Source organism: Bos indicus, chromosome 27, assembly GCF_029378745.1.
Source record: "Bos indicus isolate NIAB-ARS_2022 breed Sahiwal x Tharparkar chromosome 27, NIAB-ARS_B.indTharparkar_mat_pri_1.0, whole genome shotgun sequence".
In the NCBI taxonomy this organism is placed as follows: Eukaryota; Metazoa; Chordata; class Mammalia; order Artiodactyla; family Bovidae; genus Bos; species Bos indicus.
Window position 1 is genome coordinate 17,294,215 of NC_091786.1, and position 15,545 is coordinate 17,309,759.

The window sequence follows — 15,545 nt, forward strand, 5'->3', positions numbered from 1 at the left end:
AGTGAAAGTCACTTAGTCGTGTCCGACCCTTTGTGACCCAATGGACTGTAGCCCACCAGGCTCCTCCGTCCATGGGATTCTCCAGGCAAGAATACTGGAGTGGGTTGCCATTTCCTTCTCCAGGGGATCTTCCTGACCCAGGGATCGAACCCAGGTCTCCTGCATTGCCAGCGGACTCTTTGCCAACTGAGCCACCAGGGAAGCCTAGGGAAAATATACAAACTGCCAAATTTAATATTAGCATTAAACACTCAAATTTTAGATACTGAGAAACTAAAAACTTAGAGACTTTAAGGGAGCTGAAAAATAGAATCAACTTGCAAATGAATTTATTTTAATTCATTAGAATCGAAATATGATACTACTTTTAATCTAGATGACAATAGCTAAAAATTGTTGCTTTTATTTTCCATTTAACAAAGGTTTCAAATTCTTATTTTCTAATACTAAACTTCACCATCATGTAAACTGACTCTCTCTGGGGCTTATGTCTTTTATTCTTTTAAGATAAATGGTAGCTGTGGGAAGTTATCTCATTACCTCTCAGGGGTTCTATTTTACACTGAAACAATGCTAAATAAGGGTATGAGATGGAAGGACCATATATAATGAACTAGTGGGAGAAGAATCTATTGTTCACTAAGAAATGCCTAGTTTTGTGAGAAAAATATAAAAAACAAACAGAAAAATTAAAATTTAAAAGTAGACATGGGATCTGGTTGAAAGAACTGAAATCACATTATCAGGTAAGAAAATAACTAAACTTGAACTTGAATAGACAAATTATGTAATTTTGTAATAACGGAAATAAGAAAATGGGGATTTTCTACTGAGAAATATTATCAGATAGAAAGTGAATAGAAGCTGTCATTTTCTAGGACAGTGTATTATACACAAATCTCTTAATGTACTGGTAAATTAAACTCAGATTATCTTAAACAATGAAGGAAAATCACTAGCTCAGAAGACTTGATCAACTGTACAATGATGCTACCATAGACAGATTTCTTCCATCTCTTCCCTCCCTGTCTTCTAAGTATTATTTCAATCCAAAACTGGCTTTGGCTTTAATCTAAAGCTCTACTTTTAGTTAGAAGATAGAGTTTAGCTGCTAGCAAGAGAGACAAAACTGTATTCAGTAGAAAGACGGATTACTTTTTCTAGTATACTTCTTTGAAAAACAATCTGACTTCTTTCCAAGAAGTCTGCAGAAAATGTCGCCATGATCTGTAAATGCCCAAATTATGTTATGATTCTAGTGCGGTGACTTTGTGGAAGTCAGCTTCCACAAACTGCTCATGGCCAAAATATCCAAATTGGCATACAGTTAACAAGATGAAAAGTGAAGGGATCCAGAACGATTCAGTTTGGTCCATATCTACTAGGGGGAGGTTATTTGCTCTTGCAATAGGCAATGAGATTCATCCTGCCTTTTGCTACGGTGATAAGGAAAACTGGAGCTCACTTATGACAGGGACAATTTGTTACTGAGATCTTTCAGAGCATGCCGCCACCTTCAGCTGAGAGGAAATGGACTTATCTACTGATGATCGAAGTGCCTGATATATTTGAATCTGAAGTTTGTTTTCTTCTCCACTGTCCTTTCTCTTCCTTCTTACTCAACCCTCACTCTCAGCAGACACACATCTACACATACTAGACAAACAAGCAAAAGTATAGGAATTACCTGATATGGTTTCTGTGAATTGATCCAATTGCTTTCATCTTTTTCTTCTTTTCTTCCACGTCAGCTTTCTTTAGTTTCTGATCATGTGTTTATTCTTCCATGTCATCTACTAGCTTGCAGCATTTTGAAAAATTGTGCATCTTAGGATTCCTTCAAAGCAGTATCTAAACATTTTAGAGAAAACAGATAAATATATGCTTTAGTATAATTAAATTTAATGAGGAAAGTCTTTTGAATTATATAAAATGGATTCTAGAAGAAAAATTTTATTCATTTGCGAAACATATTAATATGATTATGTTTTATGAGATGCATTCTCATTAATATGAAAATTCTGCTGTATGTTAAACACATACATTATTTAAATTTTTATATAATTTTTAAAAATAATTTGAGAAATATATAAAACCTAGAATGGTAGATTGTAGCAAAATGCCTTTAAGCTTGTGTGTGTGTGTGTGTGTGTGTGTGTTAGCTGTTCAGCAGTGTCTGGCTCTTTGTGACCCTGTGGACTGCAGCCTGCCAGGCTTCTCTGTCCATGGGATTCTCCAGGCAAGAATACTGGAGTGGGTTGTCATTTCCTTCTCCAGGAGATCTTCCCAACCCAGGGATCAAACCTGGGTCTCCTGCATTGCAGGCAAATTCTTTACTATCATAATTATTTTATTACATATCAGGTATATGTGTAAATTTACATAAATTAAAATAAAATATATATTTATAAATAGGATATATATATATTGTTTTGTTCATAAAGAGTATAAGCTGTCACAACTTCAACTGAAAATTTAGTGAAAATACTGATTTAGAAAGTAAAATTACATAAGAATATAACTGGGTATCTCCTTAATTCCAAATTAAGGTTTAATTAAACTACAATTCCTTATTAATGATTTTTATTTCTTTGGAGACAGATGTCCAACCTATTCAATGTTTCTAAAATGTCTGTTGTTTTTAAATGTTCACTGAGAAAAATATTCCTTTGGTCACATTATCATATAACTTCAGTGGAATTTTAAGATATCACATCATGAACATATATATGTATCTATATCTTATTTGATTGTGTACACTATAAAATGAGGATGTTCCTTCAACTTAGCATCCCATACATGAAGAAAATTACATTGATTTTATTTTTTTTGTTTAGCTGTCTAGATAAATTTTATAATAAAACCAAATTACTTGTTTAAAATAAAAACATTTGTACAATTTCTGATTGCTATATATTTAGAGTCAATATGTGGCCCCTAGTAATTTGACAATCATCAAAAAGAAAAAAAGAAAAAGACTCATTAGAATGTTCCTTTTCTTTTAAAACTTAAAGATTATAACAATTTCAATATCACAACAGTAAGTCATTCAATCTCATAAAGCAATATTCATGTATAATTTCAAATAGACCACAGTGTGTGGTTTAGTCTAATCAGTGTGGTAAATAATATATAACAATAACTGAATACACAAGAATAGCTTCAAGTGATTAGAGAGATTGTCAGGCACCATAAAAATGGTAAAATAGAAGACATTTTGGAATTGAGACAGCTGCTAGCGATGTAGAGGAACACAGGATCTAAATATCATAAATGTAGCAGGTTTTACATACTAAGTGAGAAGCATAATACACATTTCTGTATATATCCATGCTTCAAACCAAAGATCATTTGATTACACATAGTATCTAACCCGTAAGTATTTAAGACTTCAACTAAAACCTGTATTTTTAAAATACAGAGCAAGAAAGAAGAGTGAACACAATGGTCTCTTCAACTCATTCTTTCTAACTTCACTGTAGGTAGTGTTCATACTAATTCAACTATATTGCTCCTTTTTAATATTGATTTTAACAAGTGTTTAGCAGTGTGAATTGAGATTGATAATATTTTAATCACAGAAACTAATCATCTCTATATAGATCCTATGAAAGTGATTTTGGCTACCTTAATCAGGCCAGTCATTAGACTTTTATAGTTATTGTTTTTATAGACTATTTCTTAGTTGTTACAAATATAACATTAATATATTTACTTGTTTATGTACTTTATTGGTAATACAATTAACCAGTTTGGTCTTTCAGTATAATATTTGGTGAGTAATGTTTACTCAACAACTAAAACAGGTTTTACCACATTTTACTGTAGTAGCCTTGATTGCAGACTGAGAAGAATAAGAGGTAACATCAAAATCATGACAGACATTAAAAAACTTGCATACAGGTAGAAATTGTCAAATTAATTTAAGAAAGATTAAACACACCCTATAAATGTATATAATTTGGGGGAACTATTATGGACCTTCTGTCTGTCTTGCCAACATTTCTAAACTGGCATGGTTTTGTCATGATCACTGAAATGTTTAAATGTATACTGACATAAATAAACACATGAAATCCCTGCCAAGCCGAATCTTGGAGAAATGTTTCTAAAAACTTTATACATGAGAAGAGGAAATACTAATAAAAGGTGGTATATGAAGGCTCCTAATGGTCTCCATCCAACATCTTCCCCAATAACAATGTCCAGGGCAGTATGGGTAGCAAACTCAAGGTTTCTGGAAAGTATGCCTTTGTGTCTGGAGTGGCCCATCTTTCTTTTATTGTGAAGGGTCATGTTGTATTAAAGTCTGAGTATACTGACCTTCTTATTAGGTTTGGGTTAGGGTATCTGGAGTAGTCAGTGTCCCAATGCTATCAGTATATGGAGATCATCTGTGGATTCCAGCTATTTCATTGCATCTCACATGCCACTCTGATCAAAGTCATAAATCTACGAAAAAAGTCAATCAGTCTGAGTTGGCATTATGTTTAGGCAATTAGGATGTTCATTACACTTTCCTCTTTTCCGACATCATCTTCTTGCTGGAAAGCATCCAAATGAAGCCCACTGTCCATGTGACATTAGACTGAAGTAGTTCTTTGCTCCCATTGTCTCAGAAATGCCCTCTGACCTGTGGATACTTTAAAAAGAGGACTCACTTTGTGGAGAGACAAGGCAATCTTCCCTTGTCTCACAAAGCCTCTGCATCATCTCTGCAAATCCTACCTACACTGACCCATTAATCAAGAAGATGGGAGAAGGCACCACAAAGACATGACCAGAGTCCAGACTCCAAGGACACCAGACACTTGTGTTACACGAGAATTATGCAAGATAAACAGCAATACAAACAAGAAGGAAAACTGACCCTGAGGGGGAAACAAAAATAATAAACACAATAAAAAACTTTCTTTAAAAAAATAAGGAAATGACTTTAAATAATTCTAATCCCTTAAGGAATTTGAGAACATGTATAAGCAAACTATAAAATAAGAAGAGAAAAGAGAAAAGAGCCTTCAGAGAATAAGAAATGGTTCTTAGAAATTAAGACTAAGGTTTTCAGGTAATTATTGCCTGAGCAAAAGATCATTATTAATTAGCTGGAAAAAAAAAGTACAGGAAATTTCCCAGAATATACAATAAAAAGGCAAAGTGACAATGTGAGACAAAAATCATGAGAAATAAAGGCTAGATCCATATGGTTCTATAAACATCTAATAGAAGATTTTGAAGGAGAGGTCTGTGACTATTGGGAAAAATGTTTCTGTAAAGTCCTGGAATTGCATCTTAGTGGACTAATCCAATTTTAAGCCTGTCCTTGAAGCAATTACTATACCAGGGATATGGAGAGAAAGGAAAGGCCATATATCTATTTTCAGATCTTAAAACTAGCTAAATAAAGATTTAATATATGCACTGATCTGAATGCAAATATTCTCAGTTTTGCCTATGTCAGGGTACAGCTGACAGAGGATGAGAAAAAGAATTAAGAATGAGATACGTAGGGAAAAACAGATGTTTTAACAAGTTGGGGCATCAAGAGATGTCTAAAGTTGCTAAGAAAAGAAAAACTAAACATTTATATAGATTTTATTTAAAAGTATTTAATGAAATCAATAGAAAAACTAAAATAACAATTTCCCTTAAAAAGAGAGAGGGTGAGAGGAGGTAGTGGTAAATAAGCTGAAATCCCCCTCTTATATGGAAGGGAACATTGTTGTAGCCCTCTTTTTGAAGATATGATTTACAATACCCCAGACTGAAAAAAAACTGTCTACTGAATAATAAAAGATACATTTATACACTTAAAAAAAAAGAAGTAATATCTAAAACTGATAAAATGTAAAGAAGAATGTAGTTTAGGAATATGGCAGTAACCACCAGCAGAACTGAAAAGAGAAAAGTTTCAGTTTTTTTCTAGTGACTAGGATTGTGTTTATAAAGACACTGAAGGGAATCTTCTAGTTTAATTTGATAGTCTCCACTATTTTTTAAAAAAGAATTATCAATTATAATGATACAAATGTATAGATAAATACATGAAAACACAATGCCTAATGAAAAATGCATTAAATTTAGAAAACTTGGGATTTTTTACAATAAAATCTGAATTTGAATTATATTACTATGTCTGTAAGTAAAACATGTATGTATGAGTTTGAAGAATATACAATTTTTATATTGTTAAGAACTCTTATGAGTTGAAAAACATCTTTATCTCAGTGGTGGACACTTCCTTCAAAGGATCAGATTTTAAATATTTTAGGAATTCTGAGCCAGCCAAGGGAAAAAAAAAAAAAAATCAAGGCATCGTTTATGTACATATATAATAAGGGAGACAATTTTCACAAATTTGTGTTGCTGAAATTCAGAAATTTAATAAAAATCAAGTATATATTTTTTAATAATATAAATCTACCAATGAGAAGAAGGGAATTTTGGGGGGAGGATAATAACATTTTGCTTAGTTGGCATTTAAGGTTAGTATTTCTGATTATCAAATTAGTTGTAAACATCCACATGTAAAAAGAGATTTTGTTTGTGGGCATCCCCCAAAATCCTAGACCCCATGGATCAGACCTGCAGTTTGTAGTTTGCTGACCCCCTGCTTTATCCAATGTGCAACTATTTCATTGGAATCTAACTTCGATTTCTCAACAATTTATGGTAAAGAATTGAGTTTAGTTTTTTTTAATCCTGTTGCAGAATCGATACTGTGTTAAATAAAGTGAGTTGAACTACTAGAAAAATGAAATTAAAAAAAAAAAAAGACATACAAAACACAACCCCTTGTTTTATTATTAGAATCAGTAACCATAAAATTACTCTGTTAAATATCTATAAGATTTTCTAAACCCTTACTTTCAAGTTCTGTATTTATCTAGGGGCCAAACAGTACTGAAGAGTTTGCAGTCTGGTATTAAAGAGTTCATTCACTCTTCTGAATTTAAAAATACATGTATTGCAAATGGACTGTAATATAATTACTAACAGAGACAGCACTGACAAAATGTGGAACATGCTTTCCTATGCCATCAGTTCAGTTCAGTTCAGTCGCTCAGTCGTGTCCGACTCTTTGCGACGCCAGGCCTCCCTGTCCATCACCAGCTCCCAGATTTCACCCAAATTCTTGTCCATGGAGTCGGTGATGCCATCCAGCCATCTCATCCTCTGTCGTCCCCTTCTCCTCCTGCCTTCAATCCTTCCCAGCATCAGGGTCTTTTCAAATGCCATCCGTGTTTTCTTACTCCTCCAGTTGGACCACACCTGTATTTGTTTCCTTTGCAGGCCTAATTGGTAAGACTTTACAGATAATCTAGAGGGAGTGAGGAAAAAAATAGATAAACCAATTGGTTGCTCTGTCCAGGCCCCTTTGTTGTGTTTCCTTGGTGAAGCAGATACCCTTAGAATAAGCACTAAGAATCAGACTGAGCCCATCAACTCCTTTCAGAGAAACAAACCACAATTTCCTGACCTAATATTTTAACAGTAATTGTCTTGTAGTATTTTGTTGTTGCAAAATGCATTTATTACTGATGCCATATATCTACTAATTGTACTCTATCCCATCTTTATCACAATTTCCACTTCATATTCCACCAACTCGGAGTCCAAAAGAATAGAAATATTATACTTCACACTCTATCTAAATGACTCAATTACTATATTCAGAAGTTTCCACAAAGGCAGCAGGTACCAACAGAATATTTATTTAAATTCACATGCTCCACGCATGCTTATCTGGCTATGTGGATTTAAAATGTCATAGTTAAAATTTTCATTTTGCAGTGATCCTATTCCCAAATGCATTATGTTAATTTCTTTGAAGAAGCATCTATTACATTTTTAAACACTTTCCATCATTTTCCTTCTTTGTAAGAATAAGAACACTTTAAAGATACAGCAGACTCTTAATTAACTCTAGGAGAAAAAATCTTGCTTCCTTTTTCTGTCCCTGTCAGGATACAGGAGGACTGCATTCTTGAGTTAAAAATCAAAGATTTACAGCAGATTCAAGGCTACAGTTTTTAATGAGATGCACATTCCTTTTCTGATGTAAGCTTTGCCTCAGGCAGTCAGGAGCAAACAGAGAAACAGTCTCTCTATATCTGTTCCAGGCCTCACCTGATTCATTCTTATGGAGCATTTTCTAGCTTAAGAATTTTTTATCTCCTTTTACTGTTTCCATCATTAAACATATCTCACATGGCTTCTTTCTTTAGTCCCATACATACAAGATGAAGTAACTAAGGCCTGTAATGTTTACCTGTCTGGACTATTTTCTCCAAATTACTTGTAAACTGTTTTTTTTTTTTTTTTTTTTTTGGGGGGGGGGGCGGTGCTGTGCTGGGTCTTTGATGCAGTGTACAGGTTTCTCTAGTTGCGGCACACAGGCTTAGTTGGTCTGCAGCATATGGGATCTTGCTTCTTCAACCAGGGATCGAACCTATGTCCCCTGAATTAGAAGGAAGATTCCTAACCACTGGACAGTCAAGGAAGCCCCTGTAAACTTTTATTTGTTAAATACTAAATTACAAGTTAATTATAAAACAGTATTTTGAGTCATAACTTCTGAGATCCCACAGTCTTTCAGACATATTGTTACTAATAACCTGAAATAAAGTATACTTCATGTGCTTCTATCTGCTGCAGGCACATTAGATCTGCAGCTGCTGCTAAGTCGCTTCAGTCGTGTCCGACTCTGTGCGACCCCATAGACGGCAGCCCAACAGACTCTTCCGTCTGTTGGGGTTCTGGGATTCTCCAGGCAAGAGAACTGGAGTGGGTTGCCACTTCCTTCTCCAATGCATGAAAATGAAAAGTGAAAGTCAAGTCGCTCAGTCATGTCCGACCCTCAGCGACCCCGTGGACTGCAGCCTTCCAGGCTCCTCCATCTAGCCTCAGTTAAAAGTCATCTCTGAATCTAGAGTTGGAGTTCAACTGGAACTGTGTATTTTCATGAGTCGGATGCGTCAAAGAGTTGGACACAACTTGGCAACTGAACAGCAGTTTCCATGTTACTATCAGAAAAACAGAAAGATGCTTTTAAAATTAAGAGAAGTACAAAGCCAGGGTAAACACTCATGATTTGAAAATATAGTTCTAGAAATGTAAATTTTGATCTTAAAAAATCAATGAAGGAAAGAATTTGTCTACCAGATTCTGCCACAAGCAAGTTAAATATGTTTTATGTGTATAAATGAGTATACTTTTATGTGCAATGCTGAATATAATCATATGAGCCCTAGTGAATGAACATTAGGTTGTGTCAAAAATACACCCTCTCATTTTGGTTAACTGTCTCATAATGCTGTTTCAATCTTCCTCTCAGGGAGAAATGTATCTGATGTCAGAGAAGCTGATGTTTCTACAACTAATGTAATTTCAAACTATGTAACCTGACAGAGCAACCTTGAGGTTTGAAGATATTTTTCTTAAAGGACTCACAAATACATTTCTAAACTTACTTTATAGTACCCCAAGTCCTTATCAACACTGACACTGTGCTATCCCAGGTACCAATATTGTAAATACCCAGATAATAATCATCTCACAGTCTCTGCAATCAAAGGATCCTATGCAACTTATGCTTCATAGGATTTTCAAAAATACAAATTGTTGGCTCCACAGCCTTCATTTCAAGCACGTTCCAAATGTGTGCCATTTCTACAATCAGGGTGCTCAGCAACCTAAGGCTCCTGATGGAAGTGTTCAGTGGTGAATCCAATCAGACCAGGGAGGGGTGGGGACCTCATCGGTTCCAGTGAGGTCCACATTGAATGGAGAATATTGAGTAATTGAAATTTCAAAGCAGTCGTCATTGGCACTGAAAACCTATAAACATTCTACAACATCAATGCTGTAGTAATGTCATCTAAAATGCCTTTTTAATATTTTAATAATAATAATAGCTAATCAAGAATTCATGCTTACCATGGGCCAGTCACTATTCAAAACATATTGACATAGACACAGAAATGCATTTGATTCTCACAGTGATTTTATAGCACAAGTATACTATTATTTCATTTTAAGATGGTAATGCAAGCAGAGAGATATTAGTAGCTTGTTGAAGATCGCACAGTAGTTAAATTGTGTAACTAGGATTCATTCAGTTCTGGCAGGTTACTGTAGAGCTGAGACTCTTATGAGGTGTTATGATAAGCATTGTGACAGAATCTGTCCTTGTTTAAAGCTATGGAAATTAATCTTCACATCATCATCACTATTATTTAAATATCGAGCAGCCTTGGGTTCAAATCACAGTTCTGCTACTTACAAGCTCTGTCACCATCATCAGATTTCTTGACCTCACCATCTCTGAATCTGTAAAAGGATACCATATCTATTTGGCACGGTTATTGTGAGGAGGTAATAATATATATTAATAATATATAAACTACCAACACAGCTTCCTGGGACACACATAACAGGTACTCAACACAAGTTGTCTTTATTACAAATATGACAATGAGAACAATAAATGCATGCTAACATGCAATATATTAAAAGTTAACCAAGTGATTAAGCAGATACAAGTCTGGGCACAAACAAATGATATAAATCCCAAAGAAGCATATAGGTCAAGAAAATACTTCAAGCAGGATATTAGGTCATTAAAAAAGAGCATCTCACAGTGTTTTGCTGTTGCAGAGCCCATGAGTTCAGGGAATAGTGACTGGTATCCTGGGAAGTCTGTATCCAGACTTCCACCCTTAGTTTGAAAACAGGGAGTTCAAAAAAGATGTTCTGTATGTGCTTTGTGCTAACATTTACACTGAGCTTCAGTGGTCATTCGCCCACATTGAATAGTCTGACTGAAAATATCTACAAGCAAATAGCAGTTGTGTGCAGCATCTCAAAATTACATTCATATTGAGTGCATATAATTTGTGTAAGATTGGGGACTTTGATGTTAATATTTCAAGTGAAGCCACTTCATCATAAAGCAGTGGTTCCCAATCTGCCAGTCCATAAAACGCTTCAAGATGTCCACCATTCTACGATATACCAAGAATTGTTTTCAAACTAATCTCAAGTTGCCATTCTAATTGTTGTTGTTGTTTAGTTATTAAGTCATGTCCGACTCTTTCGTAACCCTATGGACTGTGGCCCACCAGGCTCCTGTGTCCACAGGATGTCCCAGGCAAGAATCCTGGAGTGGGTTGCCATTTCCTTCTCCAGGGGATCTTTGCAATCCAGGGATAAACCTGTGTCTCTGGCATTGGCAGGCGGATTCTTTACCACTGAGCCACCAGGGAAAGCAACTATTCTGCTTAATAGCCTCCAAATAACTTAGATGGATTGCTAAGGTCAGAGTAGCCTCTCTGTGTGTCTGCGTGTGTATGATGTACGTAGGTGTCTCTGGAATAAATGACCAAGAATGTGACTGCTGGATCATACGCTAAGTGTATTTTTTAATGCTTTAATTTTTAATAGACTTTTTTTTTAGTTATTTTAGACTCACCACAGAGAATTCCCATGTATCTTCTCCATCCACATATACAGCTTCCCCTTCAATGACATCCTGTACCAGAGTTATAATAGATGGATTGATACCTCATTATCACCCAAAGTCTATAATTTCCATTAGAATTCAGTCTTGGTGCTATGCACTCTCTGATTTTGGATAAATGTGTAATGACATGTATCTACCATTTGTAGTATCATACAGAATAGTTTCGCTGCCCTAAAAATTCTCTGGGCACGATCTATTCAACCCTACCTCCCCTTGAATATCTGGCAAGCACTGATGTTTTTACTGTCTCCATTATGCTGTATTTCCCAGAAAGTCTATAGCTGGAATCATAGTGTGGAGCCTCTTCAGGCTTTTCAGGTAGGTTTCTTTCACTTAGTAATGCACATCTAAATTTCACGGCTTAACAGTTCTTTTTATTGCTGAATAATATTCCACTGTCTGGATACACCACAGTTTATTTATCCATTCACTTACTGAAGGACATCTTGATTTGGGGAATTATGAATAAAGCTACTATAAGCATGAATGGGCTGGTTTTGGGGTAGATAAATGTTTTCAACTTGGGTGTATACCAAGGAGCACAATTACTAGATCATATTGTAAGAATCTGTTTAGCTTTGCAAGAAACTTTAATTTTGTAACTACTTCCAAAGTGGTTATATCATTTTGCATTCTCACTAGCAAACAGATTTGAGTTCCTGTTGCTCTACAGCCTCACCAACATTCGATGTTGTCGTGTTCTAGATTTTAGCCATTCTTATAGACATGTAGTTGCAGCTCTTTGTTTTTATCATGGTAGCTTTTATTGCTATACATTTTCTCAATACTTACATGGAAAAAATGTACAGTAATTTAATCATGAGGAAAAACTCAAAATTTTGATGTGAAAGAGGGATCTTCACATTCACACACGTTGGGAACCAATAAGTAAGATCATCCTGATAAGCATATTGTCCATTTCAACGTATGTGTGTAAAATGTTCCATTTTACTTTGGACCACATCCTGTTCTTTATCTGAAACTCAAAGGGAACCACCACGTCAGAGGGCAATCAAAGTACATGAGAATGAAGAAAAACTAGCTGGGATTATGGAATTTAGAGCTGAAAAGGGCCTTAAAAGAGCATCTAGTTCAATCCTATAGAAATGTTATTTAACCAAGGTCACCGAATTGAGTCAGTTATTCTTTCCCTTTTAAAATGTCATCTAGACAAACAATTGAGAAAATAAAGAAAATCTGAAAGTATAAAGTTAAAGAAACTTATCTCTGAAGAAAGTCAACTAATAAATTTCCAAGAAAAATCCTGATCTTTAAGATGCACACAAATTGAATCTCTGATCTTTTCAAAAAGTTTTTTTTTAACTCTTAATTAGAAGAAAGTTTTGTTTGAAATAGTCATTACTTTAGAAATCGTGACCCAAGTATGTGTCGTAATCTGAATCATGAATCTGAATCTTTGACCAGCAAATTGCAGCGTAAGTAAACATTTTCTAATTTCAAGGTTCCTATTCTTTTAGTCATTTAGAATTCAGACTTCAAGCCAACCTATATGAATGCCAGGTTTCTGTTCATTACAAACAATTCATCTTAATTAGCCAGAAAAACCGTTCTAACAAGAAATAAATTATTGAGTACAGAAAGCAAGTTTTGTGAAATGTTGAATGTTCATTTAAAATCCCTCTCAAAGCAAATGACAGTTGAGAACGTGAAAGGTTAGAAACAGAATGTCGGTTGCTGGATTGATTTCACATCTTCCTCTGGCTGCTTGCAGGTGTAGCAGTGTTTACTTAAAAATTTATTGTAACAGATCACATCATTATAATCATGATGGTAATCAATGTTCATTAAGGATACAACAAAAATTCTATGATTCAAGGCTATTTGTTTTATCACAATAGGATCATTTATTTATTAGTGGCTAAATTGTTACAAATTGCTCTTCTTTGGAGCAGGAGGAGTACAAAACATGAACTTGGAAACAGAAGCCAAAGAGTCCTTCACTGGGTGAAATTCTAGCAATTCAAGGAGAAGGTTGAGTGTGGCACATGTAAGAAAGGGTGGTTATTTTTACACGCTGCACAGTCCTACCGTATGGTGTGATGGTACCAGTTCTGGGTGTTACTTCAACTAAACTGACTCAGTTCTTCCCTTTTCTTCAACATGTCAGGGTGCCTCTGGGCTCTATTCAAAACCGTTCAACCAGCATGGAAACTGTGCTGCTGTCTTTCCGTAACTGCACAGCTACCGTGCTGTATCACAGGAAGATAGTGGGAGAGATTATAATAGCTTCGTCTGCTTGTTTGTTTTTGTTTCTAAACCAAAACCAAAGTGCCAAATCTATTCTAAAAGAGAGTGGGAGAGTCACGCAGAGATTGAAAGTGTGGACATTTCCAATGAAAAGAACTTCTTTCCTGGAATTGATATGACTCCCTTTTTTACCATCTAATTCAAATAAACACTGTCACACTTCACACCCGGCGGATCCTCCTACTCCACATTCAAATTCCAGTCAGCACAAACAAATATTTTTCTGAGACAAACTCAACTGCTCTAGTATAAAACTGTTTTGGGCTGATCTCCAGGCCAAACACATTGCCTCAGGAAAACCTCTTTGCTGTCAGACAAAGGCTGTTACTGTAATTCTCATTCAGAGTTGTTCTTAGAGGATTTTGCCTCAGCTGATTAGATGGGGTGAGTCAGACCATTTTAAAGAAAGAGAAAGGAAATACCGCCTACCCACTCCTTGAAAGTTCCATTTGAAAAGTCACATTTGATCCACTCTTTCAAATCAGGGTTGCAGCTATAGTAATACTTTGTCTTTTACAACTCACTGAGCAGGAAATATTACTCCTGGTTCCTTGTGGACAGACTGCACGTTTCCAAAAACGCTTCTATTTGGAAGACGGAAAGTCGTTCAGGAATACCAAATAGGGCCAGATATTCTTGTCTCCAAGAAACATAATCTGGTGATCCCTTAGGCCACAGAAGCATGGGATCCTGGTTTAGCATTGACTGGTAAAACTAATCAAGAGGAAACATGCCAAGAACTTTTGCCTGCTCTGACCTCCAATCCTCCCCCCGCGTCCAATTTCATGTTGCCTAATGTCCCAACTACAAGTGAAAAATTCAGACACAGGAAACTTGTTTATGCAAAACCAAACTCCAGAAGATACTTCTTTTACCTTTACACAGTTAATCTGAAAGGTCTCAAGTTTATCACCTACTCCCCAGTTCTAGTTTTAAGGTTGGACAAGAACATTGGTTAAGAGGTTATACCCTGGTGGGAATTGACCAGGATGAGGATTTCAGTCAATGCTGTACTTAACTCCTTACTGAACATTACTTAATATAATGAACTCTCCAAGCTATTATTTCCCACTCAAAATGAAGGTAAGAATATTATTCATACTGTGAAACAGTGATCAAGTTAAATAACATGATATATGGAAACTTTGTTTATACACATTCCTACAGATGTATAGGGATACATCTTATCCCTCTATATATGTATCCCTAAGTCCATTCTGAAGGAGATCAGTCCTGGGTGTTCATTGGAAGGACGGATGCTAAAGCTGATACTCCAATACTTTGGCCACCTCATGCGAAGAGTTGACTCATTGGAAAAGACTCTGATGCTGGGAGGGATTGGGGGCAGGAGGAGAAGGGGACGACAGAGGATGAGATGGCTGGATGGCGTCACTGACTCGATGGACGTGAGTCTGAGTGAACTCCGGGAGTTGGTGATGGACAGGGAGGCCTGGCGTGCTGCGATTCATGGGGTCACAAAGAGTCGGACATGACTGAGCGACTGAACTGAACTGAACTGAACTGAAGTATACACTTATCCCTAAAGAAGCCCAAAGATTTATTTTTACTAAAAGTTTAAGGATTAATTTCATTCTTTTTTTGTTTTGTTTTGTTTTCCTTGATAACCGCATAACCACACACAGAAACTAGAAAACAGAAGAGAGACAGGGTCCTTCATCACAGGAGCCTAATTCTGTTAGTATTACTGTACAATTTCCCAGGACTTTTTTCCTCTATGCATTAAAAATAAATAAAT

The 15,545-nt window shown here is 35.7% G+C and overlaps 1 long non-coding RNA gene across 4 annotated transcripts in view; it reads right to left on the reverse strand.

Annotated features, from left to right (window-relative positions):
- The window catches only part of LOC139180227 (uncharacterized), a 478,513-nt gene that overhangs the window by 239,767 nt on the left and 223,201 nt on the right, over nucleotides 1-15,545 (reverse strand). For all 4 annotated transcript variants that reach the window (XR_011564557.1, XR_011564556.1, XR_011564555.1 and 1 more), the window contains one exon: nucleotides 1,688-1,851. This is a non-coding gene — a long non-coding RNA (uncharacterized lncRNA). The remainder of the gene's footprint in view (nucleotides 1-1,687; nucleotides 1,852-15,545) is intronic.